We start from the raw sequence: 12,869 nt of genomic DNA, 5'->3' as shown, positions 1-12,869 counted from the left end.
GGGCAAGCCACTTAACCCCCATTGCCTTGCAAAATCCTTAAAAAAAAAAAAAGAAATGGCACCAATAATAAAATGATTAAATTACCCAGAAATTATATCTCTTGAACTTTTTTAATTGTCAGAAGAGCCTACAGAACTTATAAGTTTTGTTTGAGTCTTTGTTAGGACATATTTATGATATAAAAACAAAAATATTAATAAATTTCAAAAAAGTGAAAAATACCTTACATTTAAAAAAAATGGTCATAGTGACTTTTGAAGTATAATTTTAAATTGTTTTACAGAAAAGTTGGACCAGTTTGCAATTCCAGTTACTTAGGAATTTATTGATTTAGAAAAATCTGTTGCATATGTAGTGTTGAGCTTAAAGGTTAATATTAATACTAATAGTGACATCTGGTGGTTCCTTTATAATTCTGGTAATTGTTGATTCAAATTTTTGCCCCTAGATGTTGTAGGAAATTCCAATAAAGAATTATGTGAACTAGTAATTTCTCAGCATTTAAAAATGCTTGTGTCACTCAGATTCTGAAAAGCAGATGACTTCTAAAACTTTTGCTTCCTGATTAGATTTTATTTTTATCATTAACTGTAATGAGCAGTTTACTTTATCAGTGTACATTTTATATTTTTTTGTTTCCTAAAAATTGCATCTGTAGGAATTCTGAGTTAATGAAATACTAAATTTTAAAAAAAGTTTGGATATAAAAAAATAGGGAAAGCCAAGTATATTTGAAAATGATTTTTTTTGTCTTCCTAAGATAAACAGAGAAAATCTTGATATTTTTGCTTAAAAATAGTACTTGTAGAAGTTCAAATAATGACTCTTTAACTGGTCCCTCCTGATTCTATCATTTATTTCTTAAATATTTACTGATAGCTGACTTAGCAAACACTATACAGATAGTAAGTACCATTTAATATAGTTCATTCTCTTTCTATCTCAGAAAAGAGAAGATGAACGATTGGAAGTTGATAGTTAATGTTTCTAGGATGTTGGAAATAAGGGAAAATATCATTTTGCAAATTGGAAAAGCATTCCTAGGATGGACTTTTATCTGTAGCAGACCCAGAACTGGGGCTTATGATGGTTTGTTCAGAACTACAACTATTCTGCAATTTCATTGTCTATTTGCCTGACGTTTCTTTATCAACTAGGCCCCATTGACTTTTTTCTTTTTTTTAGGTTTTTTTTTTTTTTACAAGGCAATGGGGTTAAGTGGCTTGCCCAAGGCCACACAGCTAGGTAATTATTAAGTGTCTGAGGCTGAATTTGAACTCAGGTACTCCTGACTCCAGGGCCAGTGCTCTATCCACTACACCACCTAGCCCCCTCCCCCCATTGACTTTTATGTTTTAAGATGATAGATAAGAAAAGAGAAGTTGGAATAATACAATTGTGAATACAGTTGTTCTTATCTAATATGATGATAGTTTTGATATTGTGGAAGTAGTTCTTAAGAAACATTTATGAAAGGCTATGGGGTTAAGTGACTTGCCCAAGGTCACACAGCTAAGTAAGTATTAAGTATCTGAGGTCATATTTGAATTCAGGTTCTCCTGACTCCAGGGCTGGTGCTCTATCCACTGTACCACCTAGCTGCCCTTCGAGAAACACTTATTTAAGTGAAAAGATCATATTACTAAAGCCAAGGTCTGACTGTTGTTTTGTTCTTTCTTTTTTTTAAAGAAAGATTTTATTTATTTTCAGTTTTACAATTTTCCCCCCATTCTTGCTTCCCTCCTCCCACACCCCACAGAAGGCATTCTGTCAGTCTTTACATTGTTTCCATGGTATATATTGATCTCAGTTGAATGTAATGAGAGAGAAATCATATCTTAAGCAAAAAAAATAAAGTATAAGGGATAGCAAAATTACATAATAAGATAATGGGTTTTTTTCCCCTAAATTGAAGGTAATAGTCTTTTGTTTTTGTTCAAACTCCACAATTCTTTCTCTGGATATAGATTGTATTCTCATCGAAGATAGCCCAAAATTGTCCCTGATTGTTGCACTGATGGAATGAACAAGTCCATCAAGGTTGATCATTGCTCCCATGTTGCTGTTAGGGTGAACAATGTTTTTCTATTTCTGCTCATCTCACTCAGCATCAGTTCATGCAAATCCCTCCAGGCTTCCCTGAATTCCCCCCGTTCTGGTTTCTAATAAAACAATAGTGTTCCTTGACATACATATATCACAGTTTAAGCCATTCCCCAATTGAAGGACATTGACTTAATTTCTAATTTTTTGCCACCACAAACAGGGCTGCTGTGAATATTTTTGTAAAAGTGATATTTTTACCCTTTTTTTATAATCTCTTCAGGATATGGACCCAGTGGTGGTATTGCTGGATCAAAGGGTATGCACATTTTTGTTGCCCTTTCAGCATAATTCCAAATTGCTCTCCAGAAAGACTGGATGAGTTTATAGCTCCACTAACAATATAACAGTGTCCCAGATTTCCCACAAACCTTCCAACAATGATTATTGTCCTTTCTGGTCACATTGGCCAGTCTGAGAGGTGTGAGGTGGTACCTCAGAGAAGCTTTAATTTGCATTTCTCTATTAAGTAATGATTTGGAGCAATTTTTCATATGACTAGCTGTATCAGCTATAAATTGCCTTTGCATATCTTTTGACCATTTGTCAATTGGGGAATGGCTTGTTTTTTTGAAAATTTGACTCAATTCTCTGTATTTTAGAAATGAGTCTTTTGTCAGAAATACTACTTGTAAAAATTGCTTCCAATTTATTACATTTCTTTTGATCTTGGTTTTGTCTTTGCAAAAGCTTTTTAATTTAATGTAGTAAAAATTATCTAGTTTGTTTTTAATGATGTTCTCCATCTCTTCCTTGTTCATAAACTGCTTCCCTTTCCATAGATCTGACAGGTAAACTACTTCTTGATCTTCTAGTTTGCTTATAATATTGCTTTTTTTATCTGACTGCTGTTTCAGTGGCTCTATATCACCTTGAGATAAAATACAAAATCTTTTGTTTATCATTTAAAGACCTTCATAATTAGTTCTTATTTGTACTTTCCTGTTGAGTTAACATTACTCCCTCATTTCCTCAGCCATACTAGCTTACTTGTTCCCCACAGATGATAAAGTCTCTTATCTCTGTCCTCTTGCCTAGGCCTTCCACAGCATGTCTGGAATACTCGGCCTCCTCTCCTTTACCTATTTGAATATATAATTTAGTTTTCTAGAGTAAGTTCATTGAATTCCTGTGCTGTTTAACAACTCATATAACTGGCAAGATATCTTGGGGTTTACTGGCCCCAAATCACTGGCTCTCATTGATTGGTCAAGTCAAGAACCATTTGTTTGGGCCTGATTGACTCACAGTGAATGAATGTAAATAGCTATTGTTTCTGTTTTGGTTAGAAACTCTGAAGGTCTTCCCCTCCCAAATTGATTTTTTTTAAACTTGGTAAAAGTGACCATTTTTTTCCTTCATTTTTTTCTTATCAACTGTAATCACTGACTGGTCCTTGGGCTTTAGTCACACTGAAATCTGATACTTTATCTTAAAAAGGTCAGTCTCTCACTGCATCCTATGCCAGTTCCATCTGTCCTGATCCATATCTGATCTGATCACTGGACCCAGATGGCTCAGATGGAGAAAGTGGTGACTTTGCACAGTCCTCCCTCATTTAAATCCAAGTCACGTATATGTCATGGCATCACCCCCCATATCATTGAGGCATTTACCAAATCTCCTGGTTGTAAGTGCTCTTTTCAGTTTGTATTTACTTATTATAAGTATTTTCTTTTCCTTACATTGGTTATTTTGTTCTCCCTACATTTCTACCCTTAAATTTCCTAGGAATGATTTTGCTTATTTGTGTCTCTTGCCAAACTTTCTCTAAACTGGGTTTTTCCTCTACTGCTATTTTATGAAGCAGTAATCTTTTAAATCTTTTAAAATCTTTAAAGTAAATCTTTAGTCATTCTTCAAAAAGATTTATGTATCTATTCATATTTTAAGCTTTTGATCATAGTTATCATATCTTTCTAAAATAACAAGTCAAATACTTATTATGATGGTTTTGCCTTTTTTGGCAAATTGGTATTTCTGTTTTTGTAATTGATTTATGAAATTTTTATAAGCATGTTGATGTTATTTCTCCTGCCCATTTCCCATTTTTTTGGCTTCAGGAATAAATAGATCAGATTGGAGTTTCAAGCCATTTATTTTTTTTCCTAATTTTAGATTCATCTGGAATTTTGCTCTAACAAGTCTATGATCTTGACTGTACAGAGAAATGTGAAATAATTTCATTAAAATGAATATTTGTTAGAATGCAATTATTTTTTCAAAAATGTGTTTTTTTAGAGATCTTTTAGTTTGGATCCTTCTAATCTATAACTTTAATTATTTAGTTAGTTATAGATAAATGTAAGGTCTAGAAGTTTTTTGACCCCTCTGCTTGCTGTCTTACTCTTACATTGCTATTTTCCTTCCTGCTTTTTATCTTCTAACTTTGGCATTGAAATCACCAAAGCCAGCAGTTATTTTATCAAGTTTATGAAAATTTTCAGTTTCATATTGTGAAATATATAGTTATATATATGCTGTGATTATTTTTATGGTGATCCTGTAGATGTACTTATTATGAACAATGTAGTATGTTAACCCTGCCCTATGCAATGTTTATTGTTTATTGTTGCCAATTTTGGCAATTTGTTTGACTCTGACGAGAGTCTTGAATCATCTTTTCACTTAGTTGTAATTTGCTTCTGATTTGTTTTATTAATAGCTAGAATATAAGATTAAGATGATTCTGAACTCCACTAGTATATGTGCTTTTTGGTCATTGGGCAAGGATCTTCCATTATGATTTTAAGTAGGTAAGTTTTATCTGACAAGCTGTTTCCTACATAAGGGTCCTAACCTCACTGGATTTACTGTCTGTATATATATTTCAGTGTGATAACTTTCATGGATGATACAAATAGGGCTCGGTCTTTGATCTTATTATTTCTAAGTATTTACCAGAATACCAAGCATGGATTTAATTACTTCTAATTCTGAAGAAAAGAAACAGCAAATTTATCATTCATGGTTCACCTTTTACTTGCTGGTGCTAATTTTTGGAGAATTTATTAGACAGGGTGAGCATGGAGATAGGAAACCAGTTGGTTTAAATTATGACTTCTGACATCAGTTATGTGACCCTAGGTAAGTTACCTTACCTTCTCAGCCTCAGTGTCTTCAGTTATATAATGGGGATAACATTTGCCCAACTACCTTGCAGGATTGTTGTGGAAAAAGTGCTTTATAAACTATAAAGCACTGTATTAATGTGATGAATAGTTAGTACTTCTTAGTGCCCATTAATAAGTTTGACCTTGATTTTTAATCTGTTTTGAATCCCTAGTAAGACCTGTCTCCTCCCTTGTCATGTTCCTTGATATTTTTAAAGATTAGCAGATGGAATCAAACCATGAAGTCTTATCTCTAATTAACCAATTATTTTACCAAAAATCTGTAGGATTGGTACCCTAATTTGTTAGCTAGTTTTCCCTGTTATTCGTTACATTCAAAGATGCCAGTCTTTATGTCAATGTCTCTTCCTCAGTTAAGTTTTTGTAGCAGTGCCAACACCTATTTAGATTGCTCTATCCCCAGTTCCTGTTTACACTGTATAGAGAGAGCATTCTGTCCATCTTTTGTGTGTGTGTGTGTGTGTGTGTGTGTAAATATAGTTTATTTGGCCTTGTTCCAGTCTATTAGACAAAGCTAACCATTCCTCTGGTGTGTTAAGGAAGAAAATTTAGGTGTGCTTTAATTCTACTAATCTAATCTACTGCTGAGTCCTTCCTTCTCTATTTCTTCCTTTTAAATCTGTTAGTGCTAGAAGTAGTCTAGCAGGAAGAGCTGTTTTGGGTCCTGGACTAAAGCTGTGACTTTGTTGATAAGGTTGAAGAAGTAAGAGTCAGAAGGTTTGAAGATTTAAAAGGAAAAGCAGCAGGTTTTGGTAGTAGATACAAGGATGCTGTTTTCCAGCATTAGGAAAGAAAGCCTGGTTCTTGAAACCACGAATGATTGTATTGAACTGTGACTCCTTAGTATTCATGGAAAAGTTGTTATGTCCTGTGGTGAACACAGGTGTTGATTAGGGGTTTAGTCACCCAGGATAATAGATCTGTAGAACTCTCAGAGGTGATCTAGTTCAACACATTTTTGTAGATGAGGAAATTGAGACCCAGGGATGTTAAATACCTTGCTCAAAGTAACACTAGGGAATAAGTTTCAGAAGCAGGGTCTGAACTAAAGTACTGTAGCTAGTACTTTTCCACTGGACCACACTCAATTAGTGGTGGTAAGTGACCTTAACTTGATGAAACAAAATGATGTCTAAATTTTTCCAGGATTTTAACATATATATATATATATATATATGTATATGTATATATTCAATACTGTGGTTCGTGTTCATTTCATATTAATTCAGGGAATGAATAGTTATATTTTTGATGTAGTTCTAAAGAGCATGTAGAACGTGTATGATTTTTTTAAAAAAAATCCCTTGGAAACAATTATATATAAAGTTTATATGAATGTATACATTTTCCCCATGTTCATCTTAGAAAATTATAACTTTTTTCTTTGTATATTTCTTAATTTTTTTGCAACTATTTTCATATGGACCTCATAAAACCTTAGCTCCTATTACATGGAATGGTGTAATTTGGCTGATTAAAAGTTAAAGTTTCCAACATTGACCAAATGAAGTCAGTAATTATAGATTTCTAAAGCAGGCAGATTATATCCAGAGCAAGAGAGAGACTCTGAAGGCCTTACTTCAGTGAGGCTGTATGTGTCCTTACCTCCTAGGTAGGAAAATGGATGAGTTTGTCCTGTCATGTTTGTTTTGGGGGGGCAGAGGGGGGTCTAGGTGGTTACACCTGATATTCCTATGTTGAAATGTGTGAAACAGCAGCAAATACTTGGTGTCATTTTTATTCTATAAACTTGGTAAGCTTTTAAAATGAGGTGTGGCATTCCTAATTTAGGATTCATTGTGAGGTTGGTAAAAGATAATGTCTTGCAAACATATTACATATAATATTAAAATTCATAATTTTAAAAGGCATACTTTACCTAGTTGTGGTAAAGATGCTACAAAAAAACTAACAAGTTAGTACAAATGAATCATGAGTCAACTCATTTTATTCCTACTATCTTCTGAGCTATAGTCATGAATTTCTAGCTGTCTACTAGACATTTCAAACTAGATTTCCTGTAGCCATCTCAAACTCAACATATTCACACCAGATTTTATTTATTTTTTTTAAAACTCAAACCTTTCTGAATTTCTTATTTCTATTGAAGGTACCAACATCCTCCTAGTTTTCCAGGTTTTGTTATCTTTGGTTTTGTACCTGACCCTTAATCCATATATACATTCAGTTGTCAAATCTTTTTTTTAAAACATCATTTATTTATGTATTGTTTAACATTTTAATGCACCCTTTTGTAAAGTTTTTTGCAAGGCAATAGGGTTAAGTGGCTTTCCCAAGGCCACAACAGCTAGGTAATTGTTAAGTGTCTGAGACCAGATTTGAACCCAAGTACTCCTGATTCCAAGGCTGGTGCTTTATCCACTACACCACCTAGCCGCCCTTGATCTTTGAATTTCTTTCTAACTGCTTCAGCATTTTCACTTGACCTAGGAGCACTGGAATTTGACTATAATATTCCTGGAAGTTTTTCACTTTGGGATCTCTTTCAGGAGGTGATCAGTGAATTCTTTCATTGTCTATTTTCCCCTCTGGATCTAAGATGATAATTTCTTCAAATATAGTATGTAGGCTTTTGTTTTTCAATCATAGTTTTCATATTGTCTAAGAATTCTTAAATGTTCTCTCCTGGATCTATTTTCTATGTCAGTTGTTTTTCCACTGAAATAGTTCACATTTTCCATTTTTCAAAATTCTTTTGACTTTGTTTTATTGTTTTTTTAATGTCTCATGAAATCATTAGCTTCCATTTGCCTAATTCAATTTTAAGGATTTTTTTCAGTGAATTTTTGTATCTTTTCCTATTGGAACAGTTTTGCTTTTAAAGTTCTTTTTCTTTAATTATTATACCTCTTACCATCAGTGCAGTTCAGTATTTTTGTGCCTTTTTTTGTACCAGGATGTTAGTTCTATCTTCATACTTTCTAGCATCTCTCATTTCGTTTCCCATTTTACTTTTATCTCTATTGTCTCTTCCTTTAACTTTTCCTGGAATTCTTGTTGGGCTTACATCCAATTAGTACTTTTTCTTTGAGGCTTTGGTTGCAGCTGTTTTCATATTTCTTTCCTTCTGAATTTTTTTATTTTGTTTTTCCTTCCTCTGTAGTAGATTTTGATGTTCAAGTTCTTTTTCTGTTGTTTGCTAATTTATCTGGCCTTTCTCTTGACTTTGAACTTTTAAGTTAAAGTTACTCTCTTTGGGATGAGGAGGCAGTATTTCAATTTTTAGGTTGTTTTTTTTTTTGCTGCTGTTTTCAGACCTAGTTTTGGGACTTCAAGGTGATGTGATCTGTGGAGAGTGGTTACTGCTCTTCTGGTCTGCACTCTGGTCTTTATGCAGGAAGGGCCCCTGTTTCCCTTCAGGCACAAGTGCTAGCACTCCTTTGCTATGGCACTGCTGCTAGTAACATCCCTTCTCCCTTCTGATGGATCACAAGAAAACTCTGTATGGACTATAGAGTTCCAAAGAGTGCCAGGCCCTGCATCCAGTACCAGCAAAGGGTCTCCTGCAGACCAGTTGTCTGTCTCTGAACTGTGAGCTCCTCTGTTGTGGAGGCCACTGTTCTGTTGAACCTAGGGCCTTCTACTGTTGTTACAGCTGTGTATACTCACAGGCCAGCCTCATTCTTATCTCACAGATTTTTCTTGCTGACCTCCTAGGTAGGAGAAATGCCTCACTCTGACATTTTACTAGCTCTGCCACTACAGAATTTGTTTTGAGCCATCATTTAAAAGTTGTTTGGAAAGATATGTTGAGAAGGTTGGATTGGGCTGCTTTCTTTCCTCTACCATCTTGGTTCCCCCCCATCCACAGTTACCCGATTCTAATATTTCTACATCTATGACACCACTTATGTGCCCTTGTCTAGTCACATGGCTATCATACTAGCTCAACCTCTCATCCCCTTTTATGTGGACTGTTGCAAGATTTGTCTTCCATGTGTGTCATTTTTATAGATGTTAAAGTGATTTTCCTATAATGTAGTTTGATCATCTCACCCATCAACTTGGTAAACCTCAATGACTTTCCTATTACCTTCATGATTTTTACCAGGAATGTAGGGGATGGAATGACAGAAGGAAAACTATAATATAACTGATTATTTCAATAGCAAAAAATAACGGACATTATATGATGATATCAATAGATGTAAAAAAAGCTTTTAATAAATTACAACACTTATTCCTTTATAAAAATTCAAAAGCATAAGTATAAATGAATCTTTCTCTTCAAATTGTAAGAAACAGCTCCCCAAAGCCATCACAAGCATTATTTGCAATGGGGATAAACTAAAAGACCTATTTGTACAAAAAATGTTCACAGAAATTCTTTTTTTTATAGTAGCAAAGAGTTAGAAATTGAGGGGATATGCATCAGTTGGGAATGGCTGAACAACTTATGACATATGATTGTGATGGAATAGTATTGTGCTGTGAGAAGGGCATAATTTCAGAAAAAAACCTGGGACAACAATATGGTAATAATGATTGACTGTGAAAGAAAAACTACTATGATGAATACAATAATCACCATATTACTCTGTATTTAGTAGAAATGCTAGCGGTATTAATAAGAGAAGAGAAAGAAATTGAAGGAATCAGAATGGGCAATGAACTAATAAAACTGTCTCTTCAGATGATATAATTTGGAAAATTCTGAAGATTTAACTAAAATGTTAGTGGAAACAATTACAAATTTATCAAAGTAGCAGGATATAAAGTAAACCCACATAATTCATTGCATTCCTAGATATCACCAACAAAACTGTTAAAGAGGAGATAGTAAGAGATAATTTTTATTTAAAATAACTGTGAGTGACCAACAAGCTCTCTTTTCTGACCTAGAACTGTGACCAAGGTCCCATCTCCCCTGAGGCTGTAAGCTCTGCTATGCTAATGCTTCTCCTCACCCTGGGATTGCTACCCTGGGTCTATGTTCCAAAGCCAAGTATGGACAAGTATGTTCCATTGCCCAGAGTCCCGCCTCTAGTGCCAGTAAAGGGACCCTTACACTTGCCTTCTGATCAGTTGTCAGTGGTCTGAGAGGTCCAGAAATGGCCTCTGTTGCCTTAGATTCAGTTACCTCCACAGCCTACTGCTGATTATCAGGGATGTAGCCTGTGCTGGCCTGTGCTCCACTCTTATCCCAGGGCAACAGATCCTTCTTGCCAACCTTCTAAATTGTTTTGGACTGGAAATATGTTTCACTATTTCTTTTTGGGGTGTTAATGCAGAATTTGTTTTGAGGCAGTATCTAAAGTTGTTTGGAAGAGTTTTGGGAAGAGCTTGGTTAAGTTCCTGTCTTTTCTGTAACATCTTAGCTCTGCCCCCATATCAAATATATAAAGAACTGTGTAAAATTTACAAGAATACGAGTCATTCCCCCAAATGATAAATGGTCAAAGGATATGAATAGGTAGTTTTTCAATGAAGAAATCAAAACTGTAGTCATTTGAAAAAGAGTTCTCTAAATCTTTATTGAATTAGAGAAATGGAGATCAAAACATTTTTGAAATATCTTATACCTGTGATGTGGGAAAATTGATACACTAATTCACTGTTTGTGGAATTGTGAATTGATCCAGCCATTTTGGAGAGCAGTCTGGAATTATGCCCAGTGAGGTATAACTGTATATACCCATTGACCCATAAATACCACTATTAGATCTATATGCCAAGGTGATTAGGGAAAGAGGAAAAGAACTTAGATGTTAACAAAATATTTACAGCAGTTCTCTTTGTTGTGGCAAAGATTTGGAAATGAATGGGGTGTTCTTCAGTTGGGGAAGGAGAAAGAAATTGTGGTATATGAATGTGATGATAAATAGAAGTTTGTATTGTATAGTTTTATTCACACACACACACACACACACACACACACACACACACACACACACACACAGTCTAATGGTAGCCTTCAAGAGAGTTAAGTATTGGGAAGGAAGGGAGGGAGGGAAAAAAAGTGCTCGGCAGAGAACAAAAGAAAACACAGTTGAAAGCATAAAAAAGCAGGGTAGCTTTCAAAAATTACATAGTTTATAAAAAAAGTAAAGTGTGAAATGAAAATTCAGGTTTTTATGTTGAATCTTTTTTTTGTGTGTTCTACTGTGTATGTGGAAATGTTTTTTTTTATAATTAAATTCAAAGTTGAATAAAAAACAAAAAAGGAAAAGAGTTACTGAACCCTTGGAAGCTTTTGATTTGAGCTATAGGTGCTAAAGAAAGGTTAAAATGAAGAAATGAGGAGGATGGAGACCTGAGAAGGGAATGGAAAAGGCAGCTCTATTGGAAACTACAGTGGGAGACTCAGATGATAAGAAGGCTTGAGTTTCTAGTTGTTGATTGGTGCCCTTTATTATCATCTACAGTAGGAGAAAGGAACAACCTCTTCTAGGTGCTTAGAGCCCTTTACATCACTCCAGTGGGAGAAGACAAAGTAGAAAAAGAGAGTAGAGTGTTGAGCTGATTTGCCTTTGGATTGACTTACTGATTGGCCTGCCAAAGAATCCTGATTAAGGAGGGTTTGCTTAATGAGCTTTACTTTTTCCCTGGTTTAAGGGAATAACTAGACCATGCAACAGCATTACTCTTTCTCAGAGCCCTTCTAGTGGGGATTAGAGTTTAAAGAGTTTTGTCAGGCTTTAGCAGTTAGAGTCCAAAAGAATTTGCCCAACAAGTTTGTGAGGATTAGAAAGAGATTAATCCAAAGAGAAGAAGCTTTGTGGTATTGGTGTAGCAAAATGGACCCATGATATCAAGGTTTGTAGTCCGGAATTTTGAATTAGCCTAAGCACATGGGTTTTCTTTATCATGTATCTCCCCTACAGGTATCTGTTAATTGTACCCACTCTCCCCACAGTTAATTCCTGCAATGGTGGGAGAATATGTGGACTATGTGTGGATGATGATGCATTTATTCTTCCTGAGTTTGCTTTAGATTAGGTGCCTATGATGCATCTATTACTATTGTTTTCCCTTATTGTTTTGTAAATGTTACATTTCAGATTTTATGATGTCATCCAGTTATGCTTAAACTGAAAGTGCATCATCCAGATCTGTAGTATTGAGTAAAGAGAGTACATTCTTTAATTCTTAGTGAATTTAAATTGTAACCTCAAAGTGGTAGTTTTCTAGGAATCTAGACCTGCCACTGTGAGAACAGCTTCCTATTCAAGATGAACATAGCAAGTTAGGTTCCAGTTTGTATGGGTATTGAGACCCTAACCCAAAATGACTACTGGGAGTCATCTCAAAGTGGCAGCAAAGAATTAAAATTTAATTCGGATCTTGCAGGAAGCGGGGCAGTTCCTAACTCTGTATGAGAGAGAGAGCAGGAAAAGTCGAATTACAGAAGCTGAAGCAGGGTTAAAAAACCCCACAAAACCCACAACCCATTCCCCCCCCTTTTCTTCTGACTCTTACAACAATTGGTCAAACTTGTTGGTTTGAAAAGAACGGGAGTATACCTAAGCGTTCCCAGAAAAGTTAGTCTTTGTTTACACCTTATATGGTTAGGGTGACATGATTTTTCTAGCCGGAGATCTGGGTTCTCACGCTCACCTGATTCTTGAGAAATAGAAACTGAGGCCTATGGCTTAGACTACTTTTGCACT

The 12,869-nt window shown here is 35.0% G+C and overlaps 1 protein-coding gene across 1 annotated transcript in view; it reads left to right on the top strand.

The window, feature by feature from the left end:
• The window catches only part of TTC39B (tetratricopeptide repeat domain 39B), a 143,609-nt gene that overhangs the window by 29,819 nt on the left and 100,921 nt on the right, over positions 1–12,869 (top strand). The gene's annotated exons all lie outside the window — the stretch shown is intronic.

The sequence above is a fragment of the Macrotis lagotis genome, chromosome 8 (genome assembly GCF_037893015.1).
Source record: "Macrotis lagotis isolate mMagLag1 chromosome 8, bilby.v1.9.chrom.fasta, whole genome shotgun sequence".
Classification (NCBI taxonomy): domain Eukaryota; kingdom Metazoa; phylum Chordata; class Mammalia; order Peramelemorphia; family Peramelidae; genus Macrotis; species Macrotis lagotis.
The sequence above is the reverse complement of the archived record's forward strand: the minus strand, read 5'-3'. Positions and strand labels throughout refer to the sequence as shown.